This window comes from Marmota flaviventris, chromosome 7, assembly GCF_047511675.1.
Source record: "Marmota flaviventris isolate mMarFla1 chromosome 7, mMarFla1.hap1, whole genome shotgun sequence".
Taxonomy (NCBI): domain Eukaryota; kingdom Metazoa; phylum Chordata; class Mammalia; order Rodentia; family Sciuridae; genus Marmota; species Marmota flaviventris.
Window position 1 is genome coordinate 79,223,710 of NC_092504.1, and position 19,736 is coordinate 79,243,445.

The 19,736-nt window shown below is 46.5% G+C and overlaps 1 pseudogene; it reads left to right on the plus strand.

Moving 5' to 3' along the window:
• Positions 1-19,736, plus strand: part of LOC139706374 (E3 ubiquitin-protein ligase RNF213-like) — a 57,877-nt pseudogene that overhangs the window by 33,125 nt on the left and 5,016 nt on the right.

Below are 19,736 nucleotides of genomic sequence, written 5' to 3' on the forward strand. Positions count from 1 at the left end.
TTAGCATCTCGCTTTTGTTGAAGCTGAGTTTGAACTTGTGATCCTCCTGCCTCAGCCTCTCAAGCTAATGGAATTACAGGCATATGCCACCACACCAGCACCTTTCTTTCTTTCTTTTTTTTAGTTGTAAATGAACACAATACCTTTATTCATTTATCTTTATGTATTGCTGAGATTCAAATCAAGTGCCTCACGTGCTAGGTGATCTTTCTACCACTGAGCCACAACTGCAGCCCCTCCCTTTTTTCTTTAAAAATCCATTTATATACTATGTTGTTGTCATGGATCATGGTTGAAGTATCTTATATTTTGGAGATTATTGTTATTTTTAAAGATTTTTCTTTTCCTTGCATAGTTTTCCACTTCATCCAATTTGCTTCTCTCCATTGGCTTTTCCTCCTTTATTTTCTTTATTGCATGCTAAGGATGAAATCTAGGCTTCTTCCTTTTTTATGAGGCACTGAGCATCAAACCCCATGACTTACACATGGTAGGCAAACATTCTACCACTGAGCTACATAAGCCCTATTTTGAGTTTTTGTATGTTCCCCATGCTAAAGCTTTTTCTATTCTAGTTGGAGATTTTTGTTTGTGTCTATAAAGACAGTCACCACAAGTGGATTGATAGGCTATGGGCTTCTGGGCCATGGCCCCTGAGGCTCTGTGGCTGCCCTTCAATTGACCTGGTCCTTGAGGGCTTCTCTTTCGGTCTGGTCACTTTTGCAGCACCCTGCCTGCTGCCAGGTTTCTGGATCTGAGAGGGAGAGTAGGAGGGTGAGCTCCTCTACTCCAGTTTTCTGCCCTGGTGGTGGTGTGGTCCTCTTCATCCTTAAATTGAATACATCTTGTCCTTTGTAACTACTCAAGACAGGTATATGTCTAGAAGTGTCCTCCAGGCTTGAGAGCCCTTCAGGTGGTCCTTCCTGTCCCTTGCCAGGCAGAGGGCAGCCTCCATGCTGAGGTGAACTCTCACCAACTGCTTCTTTAGCAGACTTTGAACACACTTCCTGTTCCCTCTCTGCCTCCCCCAGTCTAGGGTGACCTTAGAAACTAGTGTCCTTTATTACCAGGCACTTGTGCTTGGCCTGGCTGAGCTTATGTGTACTGTGGCCTCAGGGTCTGTGTTTTCAGGCCCTTGGAGTATCATTTGCCACTGGCGTGGTCATCTTTCTACTTCCCAGTGTGTGTTGCTATTGGGCTCCTTTTCTACTCCTCATTCCTGCTGGTTATGATCTTTTAAAAAGCAATTTCTAATATGTCACTGGAGTTGGGTTTGGGAGGAAAGGAGATGGATATGTGTTTCCAACTGTCCTTTTCACACAAGAGATTACAGTCTGTTATTTATCATGAAAACTGATGAATGAGCCCACAGCACGGTGGAGGGGAGAAGGGATGAATTCTTCCTGTGACAAAAATCCCAGCAATGATATGCACTTAGTTTTCTTAAGGCAGTGATTAGAAGTACTGGGAAAGTAAAATAAGAAGCTATCATGACTAGCAGTTTAACTTCTATGCTTCCTTGTGGTTTCCAAAGTGGATTTTGGAGAGATTGAAGCAAGGCACCTGGAAGACCTGAATTGCAAATGACTGAGTGAAACCATGAGTGTGAGCCAGCTGGAGTCCTCAGCCTGTAAACAGATAACACACTACCACCTAGGCCCTGAGGTCCAGGAAATGGCTGAAAGGATAGGCTCACTGACAGACAGCCACATCTTCCAGATCTTCTGGGAAGAAGCCACAGAGTCATTGAATGATCCCATAGGGGAATATGAAATGTGACCTCTTGTGCTTACAGAGGCCTATGAGTACTTATACTCACCTTGTTATCAAAGGTTCATGAAACTATATCAGTATCTGAAGTTAAGAGATGTCACCTTGGCAGAAATTGATGTCATCTTCAAAGACTTTGTAGATAAATACAATGACCTGACTTTGGATCTCCAGATCATGTGTGAAGTACACCCTCAGGCCCCGAAGGGCTGGATATCAGAGCATGTTGAGCAGATCAAGGAGTACCATAGCCTTCACCAGGCAATCAGCTCGGCCAAGGTTATCTGCAAGGTCAAAAAAGATTTTGGTTTGACTGGTGACTTCAGTGTTCTTTACACTTTAATAAACTTTATTAGTTATTTGCTGGGGACTCCTCTGAGGTGGAGGCCTACCTCAGACTCCTTGGAAGCCCCAGGGATTCTGGGATCGGCAGTGTGGCAACCTCTTAAAGGCTCTGTTTGGGCTGCACTGAGGCTGGAACATTCCATGGCCTGCATTTTTACCTTTTCTTGAGTGTGACTGTTCCTTAACTAGTGAGTTTTCTTGGGTCGATATGAGAACCAATAATTTGGAAGAGAGAAACCATCCTCTTTCCAGAGGAATCTTATTTCATTAGGTTATAAAAGCGCAAAAGGAAATATTTTGTCAATTGTCCAGGTACCTTTCCTAGTTCCAACAGGAAGTACCAAGTGCTACATTGCTTCCTTCGTAGGTCAGGCCTGTGTTTCTCCCTCCTGTTTCTTAGCCTCACATTTTTAAGGTGTGTGTGGCTATGTTTAATAGAGACAGGCATGATAGTGCTTAAAGTTTAGCAGAGTGTGGAATTGTCCATACCTAATCTTGAAACTTTCAGCAAGTCTGTAACTCTCACAAACAGAGAAGCCCGGATCTGGCAGGGCTGCTGTGCAGAACAGGTTTCAAAGTCCTTGAAGGCTTTGTCATGGCACCGAGGTACTGTGGACAGTAGCTTCTGCAGCATAGCAAAGAGGGCCATGGAAGTCATACTATTTTTGGTGCAAGAGTGTATCACACTCTTGCTGTAGCATCTTCTTGTCCAGGCATGTGGGAAGGCAGGCATGGGCAATCTCTTGTGTAGCCCTCAACAGAGCTTCATCTTGCAGACTGATGACTTTGAGGCCACCTGCCATGAAAGACTGGATCAGATCAGCTTGCAGCTCATCCAGGCCAAGAAGCTGCTACAAGACATTGGTTAGCCCCACTGCCAGTGTCTGGAGAAGCTGGCCCTGCAGAAGGAGCTGGTCAGCTGGCTGCATGAGGTTCTGGGAGGTACAGGGTAGCTCAGCTTCAGGTGTTTGCTAAGTTTTGTTCCTGAACTTGAGGACATCCCACCTCAATCATGTGTGTGTGTTAGGTGGAGGGCAGTGTCTGCTTCCAGTAGTTTGCATCAGGACAGCTTTTCAGAGTTCTGGTTAAAACTCTTTTCTTTGCTGCTCTCTCCATCTTTGGATGCTGGCATCATTTTCTTCAGTATCTTGACTCCTTTTGTGCCTTCCAACTCATTCTTCTAGAGGACTAGACAATCTCTTGCACACAAGGGAATGTTGCTGCAGCAAGCTTGCAGAAGCTGTGCATTTCTCTCCCAGTCTAGGTCTAGGCAGCCTATGTGGTTGTGTAGATTAGATAGATGGTGGGGGAGGAGAGGTAAGAAAAGCCAAACATATGGAGCAGGAGGAGCACTGATGCACCACAGAGGCCTGGAAGGATACCTCCTGCTAGAACTGGGGCTGAGCTGGCTCCAGCTCTCATCCAGATCTGTACTGCTTGTATTCCTGAGTCTGCTATGATGTATAATCTTTGTTTGGTAATTAACTCAGAAGAATTATCTCAATTTAAAAAAAAATAATAATTATACACATATTATTTACCAACTGAACCTGTTTTTGTTTAAATGATGATGTTTGTGAATTAAAGGAAATAAGGTGCACGCAAGCCTAGTACAATGCCTGGGAATTATTTGTTAAAGGTTAGATGTTGGTCAGTGGTTCATCATATCCTGCAAAAAAAAGGTGTCCTGGAGTCCTAACTGAAGGCAGGAAGTGGGAGTAGGCCCTAGATGTTTACTTAGTGTCTACTGATGGCCTCAGTAAGGATCATGCCCCAAGTATGAGTTGTGCAACATTGTGGAGTGGTCCTCTGCAAATCCCCTTTCTGTCCCAGATATCATCGAGCTCCAGGTGTTTGTGGACCTTGCCTTCATCTTGGCTGAAGAAAATGACATTGATGTGGACTGGGTGGTCTGCTTCCATGATGCTGTGCAGGGCTATGAGTCCCTTCTGTATAAGCTTGACAAGAAGGCAAGCTTCAGCTAGTTCATGGAACTGCTGAAAGAACTCTGGAAGGTTCTGCAAAATGACACTCACCTTCCCAGTAAGCTGGTGAGTCTTGTTCCTTGTTCCAAGACATGGTAATCTTGCAACCCTGGGGAACTTCTGTGCTTTGAGGCCACACAGGCAGCCATTTAAATTGATGTTGAAAACCAGCTTTTCTTCATGAATGGAAATGCTTTCTTTGTCTTGGGTTGGAAGAGAGCTATGGAACTGCATATCAAGAGCAGTCTCCCCCTACAAGACAAGTGTGAAAAGAGCACAATAGGAAGTTTAAAAGAGGGTGTACAGTGGTTTTCTCTGAATGGTAGTAATTGTCTTTTATTTTATTAATTTGGGTATTTTTAACAATTGATATTGATTAATTTTTATGAGAAAAATAAAAACATTTAAGTAAATTGTCTGTACCAGAGTCTGAGTTAACCTTCATTACGTAACTCGCCCAATGAGCAGAGATGTCCAGAGGCCTGCACTGGCCTTCGGACAGCTGGTCCTGCATTTGTTTGAAGGGTAGGGAGATGGACAGAGAGAGCAGTTTTCAGTTTGTCTGCTAGAAGCTCACATTCTCTTAAAATGTTTCTAAGTTTTTCTGGTCATACTCAGGGACCATGGCAGGACTTTAAGAACTTAGGGCTCCTGTTCAGTCAGGCATCTCTCCTCAGAGGGCCTTTGCTCTGGGAACCCACCAGAGGGCACAGCCTGTAGTTATCTAACCAATCATCCATAAGTGCAGGCCATGTGCACTCCAAGTGTCAGCTAGGAATCTGGCACCATTGCAGCCACAATGAGTGGTTAGTGTCCTGGGGTACCAGGAAGGGGTACCTGAGGCAACCTCAGGAAATGGGCAAGAAGTTATGCCTAGAGCCCTGGAAGAGGGTGGCTGGAGTTTGCCCAGCAAGAGCAGAGGCATGAGGAGGACAGGAAGCAAGACAGTCATTCAAACTTTGGTCCATGTTCTCTGCTTTTGTCCCAACAGTGAGATTCTGCCAGAAACTTGGATTGGCTGAAGACAGTGAAGGAAAGCCATGGGTCCATCAAGCTCTCTTCCCTGTCCCTGGCCACAGCAATCAACAGCAGAGGCATCTATGAGATCAGGGCATCCACAGGCAACCAGAAGGTGAGCCCTCCCAGATTCTAGGTATGGTGTTGGTGGCGAGCACTGGCCTGCTGCAGAGTCAGCGTTTCAGCCACCAGAAAATTGATTCTAAACATGTTCTACATCCTAGATCTCCCCAGATGCCATTCTGCACCTGATCCTCCCTGGGGGTCACAATGGCCTGGAGCCAGATCACTGCTATACATTGGAAGAGCTGAAGGATTTTTTAAACAAGCTGATGCTGATGTCTGGCAAGAAATACCACAAAAGTATGGACGTGAAGAGGTTTTCTGAGGTGAGCAGGTGCCCCTGTTGCCTTAGGCTGGGCATGCTTACTGCCCTGATGCCTGCAAAAGGAAACAGGCAGGGGTTGGCCTCTGGTGGACAGAGTGGCTCCAGAGATTGTGGAGCTGGTGGGTCTGCAGGATGTACCTTGCCTGGAGCCACATCTGAGGTGGGACAGCCCCTGGAGGCATCAGCTCTTCCTTAACAGCATCAAACAGATCTGTCACTACTGTTGGTCAATCCACTGCATTTAACAGGAGGTGATCAGGTAGATAGTCTTTAAGAAGAAATATTAATGGCTTCATTTACTCTGTAAATTGGTAAAATCAAACATCTCAAGTTTCTAATGGGCAATCTTCATCAAAACTAAAGTAACCAAGCCAGGTGTGGTGGAACATGCCTGTAACTCCAGCAACTCAGGAGGTTGACACAGGAGGATTGCAAGTTAAAGGCCAGCCTCTGCAACTTAGTGAGATCTTGTCTCAAAATAAAAAGGGCTGGAGACATAGCTCAGTGGTAGACTACCCTGGATTCAATCCCCAAAAACCTGAAGTAATTGTTGACACAGGTTATTGATTTATATATTAGTCTCTCTCTCATGTAAAGGTTATTTTCTTACAGTTTATTTGCACTTTACAATTGACATTTTTCCCCAGTGCTGGATAGAAAGCCAGGGCCTAGCACATACTAAGCAAGTGCTCTACCACTGAGCACAGACCAGCCCACAGTCTATATTCTTATCTGCCACCTGATCTCTTCCTGAAGGTGGCTGCCCTCTCCCTAGGCTGATCGTGCTTCCCAGTGACCCTATGGGAGGAGTGAACCCAAGTCGTTTGAATTAGAACTCGTGTGTGTCTAGATTGGTATGTCCCCCTGCAGTAGCTCACTGTGACATCTGCCTTATGCCCCTGTTTCCCCCAGTTATTCTGCCATGTGCAGTGGCTTGTGCAAGCTTTCCTGAACCTATATTCTGTGAGAAACATGCTTTTCCAAACCTGGACTGCCAAGGTCTACTGCTGCCCCAGGAATGGCGTCTCCATCTGCATTAACTTCAACTTGGAGTTGGTAACCCAGCTGACAGAGAGTGGGGATGTCACCCAGCTGCTGGAAGCCCTCTGTAGGCAGATGGAGCACTTCCTAGATGACTGGAAGGAGCTGGTGAGCAGGAATTAGAGGGAGCAATTCTACCTCAACTTCTACATGGCTGAGCAGCTGATCCACCTGAGCACCAAGCTCAGGAAGCAGAGTCCCAGCAAAGCTGCCTCATAATGCTGTCCTTCATCAAAGGCAACTGCACCCAGCTGACATCATAAGGGCCATCAAGGGGTTCAATGAGGCCACCAGACACTGTGTGAGGACAGTGATGGAAGAATTACCACCATTGCAATCCTCTAAGATCAGCCTTGTGACCAAGCTGAGGTATATCATGGAACAGTCCCTGGAAAGCATGAGTGACTTTCTGCATTGCTACATGGACCTGGAGGCCCTGGGCCATTGTCTGGCTTACCTGGCCAGAATGGGTGGGCCTCCTGTGGAGCGGTCTCTCCCTGAGGGCCTGCAGGCTGGCCAGCCAAACCTGGTCATGTGTGGCCACTCTGAGGTGCTGTTGGCTGCCCTGGCCATCTACATGCAGGCCCCAGGCCACCCCCTGCCCACCAGGGACCATGTTTGAGGAGGTGGCCCTGCTCTTGCACCATGGCCTGGCCCCAGTTTCCCAGGGGCAAAAGGTCTACAGCCTGCTGTTCACAGACTAGTTGAGCTACTAGGTGGCCTGCCAGGCAAAGGCCCTCTTCCATAGCCTGTGCACACAGTGTCCCTGGGAGGACTACCAACTGGTGATGGTATGTGACATCAAAGGAGTGCTGTCCCCTGCCCTCAGCTTTCAGCCAGCACAAAGTACACCTCATCCCCCAAGCATCCCTCCATGCCATCCAGGCCTACTTGGCACATCACTACCGGGTCCCAGTATAGACCTTGTCAGCGGCAGCTGTGTTCAGAGACCAGATGTGTGTGGGGATCGTGGCCTTGGAGAGAGCAGGAGTTGGTAATGGGAGCCCTGGGGTGGGCAGGCAGTTTCTCAGGGCTTCCTAGTGACCCCTGCTTCTGTAGCAGTGGGCACCTCAGATGACACCCCTCTTCAGGTGGGAAAGTGAGTCTCAGGAGGGTCTGACTCCCTGCAATCAGTGCATCCCTAGATTTTTTCCACTCAGGTAGCAATTCCTGGGAGCCCTGCTCCTTTCCTTGTGTGGACTTCTCTACACTTTTTTCCTGCATAACCTCCTTTGACCTCTTCCAGGTCATGTTGAAAAACCAGCCTCTATCTCAGAGCAAAGCTTGTCCAAGGAAAGGACATGACCTTTGTCCTTGGAAAGACCCACAGAGCACTCCTAGGCACATTCCCACCCTGCTAAGTGGTTTATCTACAAATAACAGGAGAGATCTGCTGTGCCAGGTGTCCCTGACTCAGTCAGGCTAGGTGAAGACCCATAGTAACCTCCTAGAAGCCACCAATCAGCATGAGAAATACCTGGGGTGCCAGATGACCCTCCCAGTAGTTTATGGTGTTGGGAAACCATGTAATTCAGCATGAACACCCCTCTTGGCTTAAACCAATCACTTCAAATGAATCCCCCTTTTGTAGCAACCAATCACCCCTACCCAACTTGTTCCTGCCAGTGAATGTGCTAATCATATTTTAGAGTTGTTATTTGATTTTCCCGCTGTGTGTGATGATTTGCTAAGAGATGCTAGGATGTATGTGGGGGTCCCTGCCTTCTCCAAAGAATGTATAAAACTGCTGCAAACCCTGGGCTCAGGGCCTCTCAGTGTCACCAGTTGCTGTGTGCATGCGGAGGACCGAGCTAGCTCGCAATAAACACCTCTTTGCTGTTTACATCTATTTTGGTCTCTAGTGGTCTTTTGGGGGTCCTTAATTTGAGCATAACAGTGTTAGTGTGAGCAGAAGAGGCACAGCTGCTCTGGCTCCAGGAGAAGAGTGTCTTTGTACCCTCCCTTTAGTCAGTGTTATGGTTCCTTGGAAAGAGGTGGTGACTTCCATTCTGTTGACTTCAACCTGTGAGCATCACTGTGCCCTTTCCAGACACAACCTGCTCTCTCCTCCCCCAAGGAACATGCCTCTGCTTTTACTTTATTACACTTCCATCACTGTCATCATGGAGAATGTGAGGATGCTGGGTGGGTGACAGCTCGGGACTCTGGCTTCATGGTGGAATTATCTAATATGATGTTCTGTTGCATCAGTTTTGAATTTTATACAGAGAAGTAACTTTTTAAAATTTTTTAAACTGGGGATTTACCCCAGGGGTGCCCTACCCCAGCCTTTTTCATTTTATATTTTGAGATATGGACTCACTAAGTTGTTTGGGGCCTTACTAGGTTACTGAGGCTGGCCTTGAACTTATAATCATCAAATCTTGGCTTCCCAAGCTCCTGGGATTATAGGCATGTGCCACTGCTCTTGGCAGAGAAGTAACTTCTAATCTATCTGAATCTGTTCTTCTTGGGTCCAGAGGCTTAGGATCTAATTTCCTTGTTTTAACATTATAGGGAAATCTCTCTATGTGAAGAGACTGCATGAAAAACTGAAAAAAGAAATTCATCAGTGAAAAGGTGCCTTTAAAGATTGTTCAGTTGACTGATTCCCAGGTGGATGAGGGCCAGGTCCTGGGCTCCCCTCCTGTTTTTCTGGGATGCTCAGTATTGGAAAACGCCCATGATATTCCACTTTGATGTGACTGCTTCGGTAAGTGCCCACATGGCAACTGAATGGCTACATCAGAAGTCTCACATTCCCAGGGCCCCATCTGCTTCTCCTTGTATGAAGAGTCCCTTCCTTATTCACTTGCCTGTAGTCAGTACCCTTCTCTCAAGGAAGAAGACAGAAGGGTGCTAGTGTTTGGGAGGAATGGTTGGCAATTGTGTATTTTCAAACCCATGCTTCTCTGTCTTTACTAACAGACTGGAACTTGGGTCTTTCTTTTCAAAATCCTCATTTTGCAATACCTAATGGATATAAGTGGGAAAATGTGGCTTCAGAACCCATGCCATTTATATATCATTGAAATTCCAGAAGGAAACTCAGTACTGCCAAAAAGGTCTACAAAGCTGGTATTTACACAGGGCATTTGCAGGTGGTCATGGCACATCTTTGATTCTGTGGCCTGTAGCCTGTGTTGACACACCTTGATTGTTTTCCACTTTCACCTTAGGGGAGCTATGAATACATGTAAGGGAAAATGCATGCTTGGACTTAAATCTTAATGATATCTATAATGATGATACTCTCGTGTTGATTGGTTGCATCTTGGATTTGTCTGGATATGTCAGATTGGTCCTATGTCTGGGTTGAATCCAAGGTGTTCTGAGTATAGGAGATTCCTCTGTTGATGGCCACTGTCTCCCTTTTTGCTAGTTAGGATGGCATTGAGACTTCATTCATGGAAACCTGTTAGCTGAGACTGCATGAAAACCTGAAAAAAAATAGTTTAACAGAGAAAATGTGCCTTTTGTTGCACATGTGTTCATGCATGGTGGAGAGATCAAGCCACAGGATTGGAAATAGCTTTCTGGTTCATAATGCAGCTGCCATAGTTGAGCTTCTGTAATGCTCTAACATGCAGATGCCAGTCTCTGTGAACAAGAGGCTGCAGAAAGCCACATGCATTCAAGCGACTGTTTTCATAAAGGCCTATGCATAGGAGACCACATGGAGGGTTAACACATATGGGCTTCTTTTAGGAAAACAAATTCTAACTTCTATTTATGTCTCTTCTTTGCAGAATCCACATATACCTCAGTTCAGTTTTTTTGACATCTTCCCCAGAGTCACCTGCAAACCTCCCAAAGAAGTGACAGCTATGCAGCCCTGAGAGGATCTTCATAGAGCCTGGAATGGATGAGAGAGAATTCTTCAGTGCTACTTTCCAAAGACCTTTCCAATATTTAAAAAGATTCCATCAAAACAAAACCTAGACACATTTCAATATCAAGAAGATTCAGAGGAGTGCATCCAGCACCTTTTAATATATTGTGGAGTCATAAATCCCTCCTGGTCTGAGCTCCAGAACATTGTTTTGTTCCTCAAATCTCAGCTCAAGGACTGTGAGGCCTCTGTGTTCTGCAATGCAGACTTTCCTGGAGATATACTACAGGGCTTCAAGAACTTTGTGGTTACCTTTATGATTGTCATGGCAAGAGACTTTGCTACACCAACATTTCATACTTCTGACCAAAGCCAAGGGAAGCACACAGTCACCATGGATGGGGTTGATGAAGAAGAACTTGCCCCATTCACTCTCTAGAGGAGGTGGGAGTCAGAGCCTCACCCATATGTGTTCTTCAATGGCGACCATGAGACCATGACATTCATAGGTACCATCTCTGGCCCAATGAGAATGACAGCATTGATGCCATCAACCATCTCAATGGGGAGATAATCAGGAAAGATGTCATGGCAGAAAAACTGTACAGGGAGTTGTTGCTTCAGGGGGTTTCCTTCAATGTTGACTTTGATAACCTGCTCAGATATGAGAAACTCTTGAGACTCCTGCCAGCTACTAGGAATTCCTCAGGCCCTTGTCCCTGATGAAACATATGATCTTACAATGGAAAACATGCTCAAGATTCTGGCCATTTAAATGGGGTTCTGGTGTGGGATCCCAGTTATCATCATGGGAGAAATGGGCTGTGGGAAAACCAGGTTCATTATACTCCTTAATGATCTGCAGCACACTGATGCCTGGGATAAGACCATAAAACAGGTCAAGGTCCATGGAGGAACAACTGCAGCCATGATTCACTCCAAAGTCTTAGAGACTGAGAAAACTGCCTTATCCAATAAGAACCAACACCAGTTAGACACCATCTTGTTTTTTGACAAAGCCAACAGAACAGAAGCCATAAGCTGTATTAATGAAGTCTTATGTGACCAAACTGTGAATGGAAAGTCCCTGGAGGAGGACTCAGGCTTGCACATACATCATAGCTGCCTGCAATTCTTACAGGAAGCACTCCTAGTAGACCATCTGCCCTTTGGAGTCAGGTGGTTTGGGATACAGGGTCAGTGCAGAGGAGACAGCAGACAGGCTGTGCTCTATTCACCTCAGGCAGCTGGTGTACCATGTCCATGCCCTGCCCCTGAGGCTGATTCCTCTAGTGTGGAATTACAGGCAGCTGAATAACACTGCTGAAAAGCTCTACATCCAGCAGATGGTGCAGAGACTACTGGACTACATCAGGATCAGTGAGGATGAGACTCATGTGATCACAGAAGTGCTCTCTACCTCTCAGAGGTTCATGAGCAACACTGAAAGTAAGTGCAGTTTTGTCAGCCTCTGGGATGTGGAGTGCTGTGTGAAGGTGTTCACTTGGTTTCATGGCCACAGCAAAGTACTATTGGTGAAGCTGAACACCTTTCTCTGTGAGATCAGTGTCAGAAAAAATAACTTCAGGAGAGACCCCATCTTCTGGTCTCTAGTGCTGGATGTGGGGGTCTGTTACCATGAATCCCTAAAGGAGAAGGAATCCTACTGCAGAGCCATTGGCAGGTATTTTCCAGAACCATATGATGACAGCAGGGTCATCCTGGATGAGCTAACACATGCACAGGATCTTTTCCTGAGTGAGATGCCTCTGAGAAAAAACATAGCCAGGAACCTGGCTCTGAAGGAGAACTTCTTCAGATGATCAACTGCAGTGAGCTAAAGATACCTCTCTTCCTGATGGGAAAGACTGGCAGCTCCAAATCTCTTTCCAAGACCATCATGGCAGATGCCATACAGGGCCAAGCCTCACATTCCACTCTATTCCACAGCCTGAAGCAGGTCCACCTGGTGTCATTCCAGTGTAGCCCCCACTGCACCCCACATGGCATAATGAACACCTTCAAGCAGTGTGCTCACTTTCAGCAGGAAAAGGACCTGCAGCAGTATGTATCTGTGGTGGTGTTGGATGAGGTTGGCTTGGCAGAAGATTCCCTGAAAGTGTCCCTGAAGGCTCTGCACCCACTGCTGGAAGATGGGTGCATTGAAGGTGATCCTCCCCCCCACCAAAATGTTGGCTTCATAGGTATTTCCAACTGGGCCCTTGACCCTGCCAAGATGAACCAGGGTATTTTGTGTCCCACAGCAGCCCCAGTGAGAAGGAGCTCATAGAGAGTGCCAGAGGGATCTGCTCTGCAGGCAGCCTGGTGCAGGACAGGGCCCAAGGGTACTTCGCCCCTTTTGCCAAAGCCTATGAAACAGTGTCCAGCAGGCAGAACAAGGAATTCTTCGGGCTTCACAACTAGCCTCATCAAGATGGTCTTTGCCACTGCCAGAGCATCTAACAAGAAGCCTTCTCCACAGGATATTGCACAGGCAGTCCTTCAGAACTTCAGAGGCAAAGATGACATCCCTTCTTTGGACATCTTCATAGCCAGTTTACCTGAGGCTGGGTGTGTGGGAGAGGTCAGTCAGCACCCTGGAACTCATCAAGCAGAGTTGGGGAACTGGAAGAAGCTGAATCCCTCTACTTGCTCATACTGACCAAAAACTACATGGCCCTGCAGATCCTGCAGTAGTCATTGTTCAGTGAGGACCAGTAGCCTGAGATCATCTTTGGTTCCAGTTCTCCCCGGGACCAGGAGTATACCCAGATCTGAAGAAACATCAACCAGGTGAAGATCTGCGTGAAGACAGGAAAGATGGTGGTGCTGCTGAACCTGCAGCACCTCTATGAGAGCCTGTACGATGCACTCAACCAGTACTACATCTACTTCGGGGATCAGAAGTATGAGGACCGCGGGCTTGGCACCCATCATGTCAAGTGTCAGGTCCACCTTGACTTCCACCTACTTGTCATCAAGGAGAAAAATATGGTGTACGATCAGTTCCCCATGCCCCTCATTAACCGGCTAGAGAAGAAATACCTGGACCTCAGCTCAGTGCTGCAGGGGTGGCAGAAGTACATAGTGCAGTAGCTCACTCAGTAGGCGGAACAATTTGCTGATGTGAAGGCCCATCAATTCCTTGCTGGGCACAAGTACATCCCTGCTGATGTCTTTATCAGCTTCCACTCTGAGGCCTGTGCCTCCATGGTGCTGCAGGCTGTGAAGAGGCAGGGCCCTGGGGACCTGATGGAGGAGATGTACCACAGGGTGTCTGAGGAGGCCAAGCTGATCCTACTGTACTGTGCCACACCAGATGCTGTGGTGGAGCTGAGCACCTCAATTTTGGGCTCATTTGTGGCACAGGCACTGTCACACAAATACTGGAACAAGCAGCAGCACCACTCCTTTGCAGATTTCCTCCAGGCTCATCTTCACAATGTGGACCTGGAGCGCCATGCCATCTTCGCAGAGGTGACTGCCCCCACAGCCTTTCCTTTTTCTCTTTCATCCATGAGCCCTCTATCTCCAGTGCCAGAAGGTCTCAACTCTGTTTAAAGCACTGTTCAGTCTGGGAAACCCGTATGTCCCTCCATGTTAGGCACAATGAGGATAAGTCCATTTTGGCCTCTCTCACATGTTTGTGAGCAGAGCTCTATTCTGAGAGCAGCACTGAGCACAAAGTTCAGTTCCCAGAATACTGGGCCCACCTGGGATATAAGTGATTGGCCTGCTTCTCATTTTTGGACAGACTAAGAGTAATGGACAAGGATGCCTCCCATTCAGATGCCCTTAGTGTCATAGGTGAAAGTTGTGCAGCCAGGTGGGGGAATGAATCATAGTTGGTTCTCCTTAAAAGACATCTCCTGGGCTGGCCATGAAGGCTGACTGGGTAGATGTCAGAGGCAGAGGCCTTCTTGAGGCACAGGTGTTGAGTCTGAATCTGCATCTGTGCAGAAGTCTCTGTGCTGACAGAGCTTGAAATTCAGGCTGTGAGTGCCAGGTTGTGGAGATGGGATAGTTGGAGAGACATGTGGAGGGGCTTGTGGACAGCCTTGGGCTTGACCTTGACTGCACAGAGAGGAGCTATGAAGGAAAGTGTATGTAGACATGCCCTAATGGCTGGGTGATGGAAAGACAGTGGAGTAAGAGAGTGACATTGAGAGGATAGATCTGTCAGGAAGCTTCTGGCATGGTGCAAACTGCAAATGGTTAGCAGGCAGTGGGGCTGGGCTAATCATCAATTCCATGGAGGGGTGGCAGGAGGTGGAGGACAGCCTTCCTGAGATCATTGCAGCTGTGTGCCATCATCATGGAGACCCCAAGAAGGAGCAATGGGTTTGGGAGCCAGTGGTAACATCTGTTTTGGATAGGTTTGGATGTCTGCTGTGTGGTTGGATGTAGGAATATGAAGCTTGTCAGTAAGGACAGGTCTAGAGAAGGGGTCTGGAGCCAGGCGGAGTGGCACATACCTGTAATCCCAGTGGCTTGGGAGGTTGATGCAAGAGGATTGAGAGTTCAAATCCATCCTCAGAACTTATGGAGGCCCTAAGTAACTTAGCAAGACCCTGTCTCAAAATAAAAATTAAAAGGAAGTGCTGGGTTATTGCTCAGTGCTTAAACCCCTGCATGGTTCCCTGGTACCAAAAAAAATGGGGTCTGGATAGCTGAGGTCCTATGTGCCTGGGAATGTCTGGGTTTTCACCATGGGATATGGTCCATGGCAAAGAATGGAAAACTACTGAGGGGAAGGAGAGTTGCCAGTGGCTAACTCCATTTGATAGCATGAAGTCAGATTACAAAATGTAATGGCATTGTGCTGAGCCCTAAAGGATCAGAAGGCTCTCAGGTAGGGTCCAATGCTGAAAGACAGACATTGGAATCTCATAAGGAGATAAAGGCTTCTTTTAGTCAGGCCAAGTCTTCTTTCTGCCATCTGTTGACCTTGGAGGTCCTGCTTGCCTCAGCCACTCCTTGTATATAAAAACTGCTCTGGGTTGGGCTTCTTTCTGTCTGAGTGCCCACTGGCCCTTGGTTCTGACCCGGTGCTCTGTGCCCTTGCTTGAAATCCAGCTGATGACTTTTGTGCCCATGTTGCATGCCCATGGCCAGATGCCCTTAGTGTCATAGGTGAAAGCTGCACAGCCAGGTTGGGGCATGGATCATAGTTGGTTCTCCTTAAAAGACACATCCTGGGCTGGCCTTCTCCAGACTGCTGATGAACCATGACTGCAAGGCCCTATGGGTAGAAGTGAAGGGCTTGTCCCTGAAGCTTGTGATCTTGTCACTGCAGCAGTTTGACACTGAGTACTCATTCCTCAAGGAAGTTTGGTGAGGTGTCATACCTGCCCATTACCCTTGGCCCCTGCCCTGGGAATGTGGTGTTGCATGCCAGAGTGTGGTAACCACCAGTAAGGAACTCTGAGTACTATGAGAGGACCATTGCTCAGCCTCCTGGTATGCCCCTCTGGCCCCAGTTGTAAGACAGTCATGTCCATCTGTCTCCTGAGCATTGTGTGGCCCTTTCCTTCTCCAGTGGATTGCATCCTCACCTTGTGGAGGGAGACCCCACCTGGATGCTGGGTTCTGCATGGCCTGTGATTCCCTTCACTTTGTGGAGTGTTGTGATCCATGTTTTTTGTTTGTTTGTTTGTTTTGTTTTGTTTCACTTGTGCTGGGGATTGAACCCAGGGCTGCCCTACCACTGAGCCACATCCCCAACCCTAATTGTTATTATTATTAATTTTGAGATAGGGTTTTGCTGAGTTGGTGATGCTAGCCTGGAACTTGTGACCCTCCTACTTTAGCTTCCTGAGCCGTGGCTGCCCATTATTTTGGACAGAGGACTCACTTGGGTGATTCCTTTTTTCAGGATAATGTAAATTGTTTAGAAAATTGCTTTATTTTAGTGCCTGCTGGAATGTTACATAATTTTTTTTAGCCATCATTGCCAGATCCCAGTGCTGGTGAAGGCAAACATAAAACCAAAATACAGCTTCTGCAATAGCTATCACAACAAACTGTATATACTGATGCATCAATGAATAATAACTCAACAAGTAATGCTCAATCAAGGAGTTCGATTTACATTGGGAGGAAATGTACATATTGATGGATTCCTCTGCTTTGAACTGCTTGCAGAACTTGACTGGACTATGTATCACTTGTATGCATTGTGAACTATCTGTTGGTGCAGCAAATTGTGGTAGTGCTGGGGCATCTTTGCTGATGGTGTCATCAGTGGTACAATTTTTCCAAAAACAGAGGTGAGGCAAATAACCTCACCCCCCACTGGTACAAAGGCCAAATTTGGGGTCCAAGAGATGTGAGGCAAAGAACCTCACCCCCCCATTGGTGCAAAGGCCTATCCACAACTATGGCTGTATGCTGGACCGGTAGTCAGTGACAGATAAGATCCAATTGCAGTGGTACCAACCTAAGGCAGGAGACTGAGGCCTTGAAGTCAGCTCATCCAATTACAGGTAAGGACCATATGTAGTATTGGACAACCTAACAGGCATGGTCCCTAAGCCACATTGCTTGTTGTTTAATTAAACAGAAGGGGGTAGATGTTGAGAGCCACAGCCAGTCAGAATGACGCCTGACATTTGCCAGAGGGAATGTTTGAAAGGTGACACCAAGTGAACCATTGAGATGATGATTTGAGTTAAGCTATATATAATTGCTGTGATGCTGGATTGATTGTATTGTATATTTGACCTTTACTGTTGGGCAATGGGGTGCTTTTGCTGCCTTGGGTGCCTGCTATTTGGAGTTCAGGTGTGCTACTTTGGAGTTCTCACGGGGATTCCCGGAGAGTTTCCATTGGTTGGGGAAGTGCCAGAGGAGGGATTTCCGGTGTGGGGTTTTTCTGGAAACACTGCATTGGGTGGCATTGGCGGAAAAGCATGCGTGCAGTGCCGGTGAGAATTGAAATAAAGTAGTTTCTCTTTGAACCTACAAGGCTTTGTGGCAGCTCGGTTATTCGTGCCCAGCCAGACTGTGGCAACAAAACTCTCCTGGATGAGGAGCAGAGCATCCAATGTGGGATTCCATGGAGGTAGGGCCAAAACATGAGTGACTGTCTTTAAATAGCTGCACACGCAACATGAAACAAAAAGAGAACAAGGTCTGCAGTCTGAAGGAGTGGGTGGGGAGAGAAGCTGCAAACCAGGATGTGCTCCAGGAGGCTGGCACCTTCAGGTACTATGAGCAGTGGGCAGTGCAGGGACCTGCTATACGGTCTCAGGGGAAGGAGCACACCAGGTATATTTTTCTCCACCTGAGGAGGGCAGAGCTATGTTTTTGCTCCAAGATCCCAAAACAGACCTGGATGGTGGTCATGTGTGGTTGTTGGCCATGCAGGTTGTGGTCCTGGGGTGTTTATTGACCACCTGGAGTTGGTCATGGAAGATTGTTGGCCACCTGAATGGTGGTCATGGGGATTGTTGGCTTCCTTTCTCTACTTTTGTGTGCTTTACTTTGTTTCATTATAGAGAACTTAAAAAAATATTGTTCTCATAGGACGTTGGCCAGCATGTCATAAATAGCAGACAGGGTTGCCATTCATGGTTATTAAAATTGAGATGGTGATGTGCAGACAAGTAACAGAAATTATCTTCTCAGGCCTACTGCTTGAAGTAACAGAAAGTACAAAAATAGGACCCAGGAGTGTCATTTATTATCCGTGATCCTTTTTCTACAAAACCGTAACCTTTTTCTTCAGACTTGAGACAACCTTTAAAGAGCCTTGCTATGGGGACAGGAGGTTTGCTCAAGGTCTCAGATGGAGAGTCTAAGCATCTGAAACTACCTGTTGGCAGGGTGATATTAGGCCAATGAGGTCCTCCAAGGTCCCTCCAGTTCAGCTCTTCTGACCCCATGGCTCCAGGTCTGCTGCCTCACGTGGTTCACAGGGGGAATGTGGGTGATGGCAGAGTCCAGGGTGGCCAGGGCCCATGGGTGCTTGCTTCCTCAACACAGGAGCTTTACCATTTTGACTTCTCTCTGCAGTGCTCCTTGACTTCTTTCCTAGTTACACCTTCCGAAGGAAGTTTGTGAGCCCAGAAACTGAATATGTTTTTGTCTCCCTGGATGGTCTCCCTTTCCTAGCACATGTCCAAGCCATGTTCCCATTGCCCCCTTGTCACTGTTGCTCTGGCCTTACTGGGTTTGCCAGCCTCCCTTTTCACTGCCCAATGGTCCACAGCACCTAAGACCAGTTTCTTCTCCATGGTCACCAGCAACACCCAAGAACAACTGGACCTGTTTGCACTGTGCCTTCAATGCCCATATCTGGGGCTGGCAGGCCCTTGGGAAACTGCTGCTCTGTCACAGGATGTTGTGACACTTCACCAGCACTGTGTGTCTCAGACTTAATGTCACATACCCTTGGGGCTAGATAGCTGGCCTCCTTGGAATCCTTTATGGCAGAAGTCTTCTGGTTTTTAGTTCATCATGTTATATAGCCTGTTGCCTTCATTTGATTTTTAATTCTCAAAGTGTTTCAAATTTGGTCTCCTGGAGACCCTCTGTGGTGACTGCATTACTCTGGAGCACTTTTCAGGGCTCTCAGCTGCTCCAACCCAGGGCCTTTTCACTGCCTCCCCTACATCCTCTGTGCATGTTCTAGACTGGGGACTTAAGACAAGGGATGCCCTTGACTAATGGGATGTTTGTTTTCTCAGTAGATATTTTTAAATTCGCTGTAAATCCTTTTTATTGTATACTCAGAAAAAAAATTCCCTACAAAGGGCTTCACTTTCTTTTTCAACATAAATATTTATTAATTCTATCCTTTACCACAAGAAATTGTGGCATTTTTCATTATGTAAAAATATATCATTTTAGCATGAATGTGAGATGTAGTTAATTCAATCAATTAAGCACTGTCAGTCTAAAGTACTCAGGGTTAGTTACAGAAACACCTTTAAGAAAAGCTGAATTCTAGATAAACATATTTTCTTATTTAACTTTGTCTGTATCAAATTCAGTTTGGTCTCTTCATCTTTATTATATTTTTTCTATGGCTACATTTTTTTCTTAAAATATTTATTTATTTTTTTTTAGTGAAGTTGGTCCTTATTCGATTTGTTTTTAGAACCTTGTAGGCTTGTTCTGAAAAAAAAAATATATATATATAAAATGCAACAAATATTTCTTCACCTTTTCAAGGCACTAGTTACTATTACTAGATGTAAAATTAAGTTCCATCCATCCTGCTTATAATGTTAAGACAATTTCATTTGTAAGTCTCTTATACTGAAAAGTGATGGAAACTTCAATTTTTAGCCCTGGCTTATAGGCTAAAAAGTTTGTCACAGAGGAAGGAGGTGTCAAGAACAGCACTGGCTGT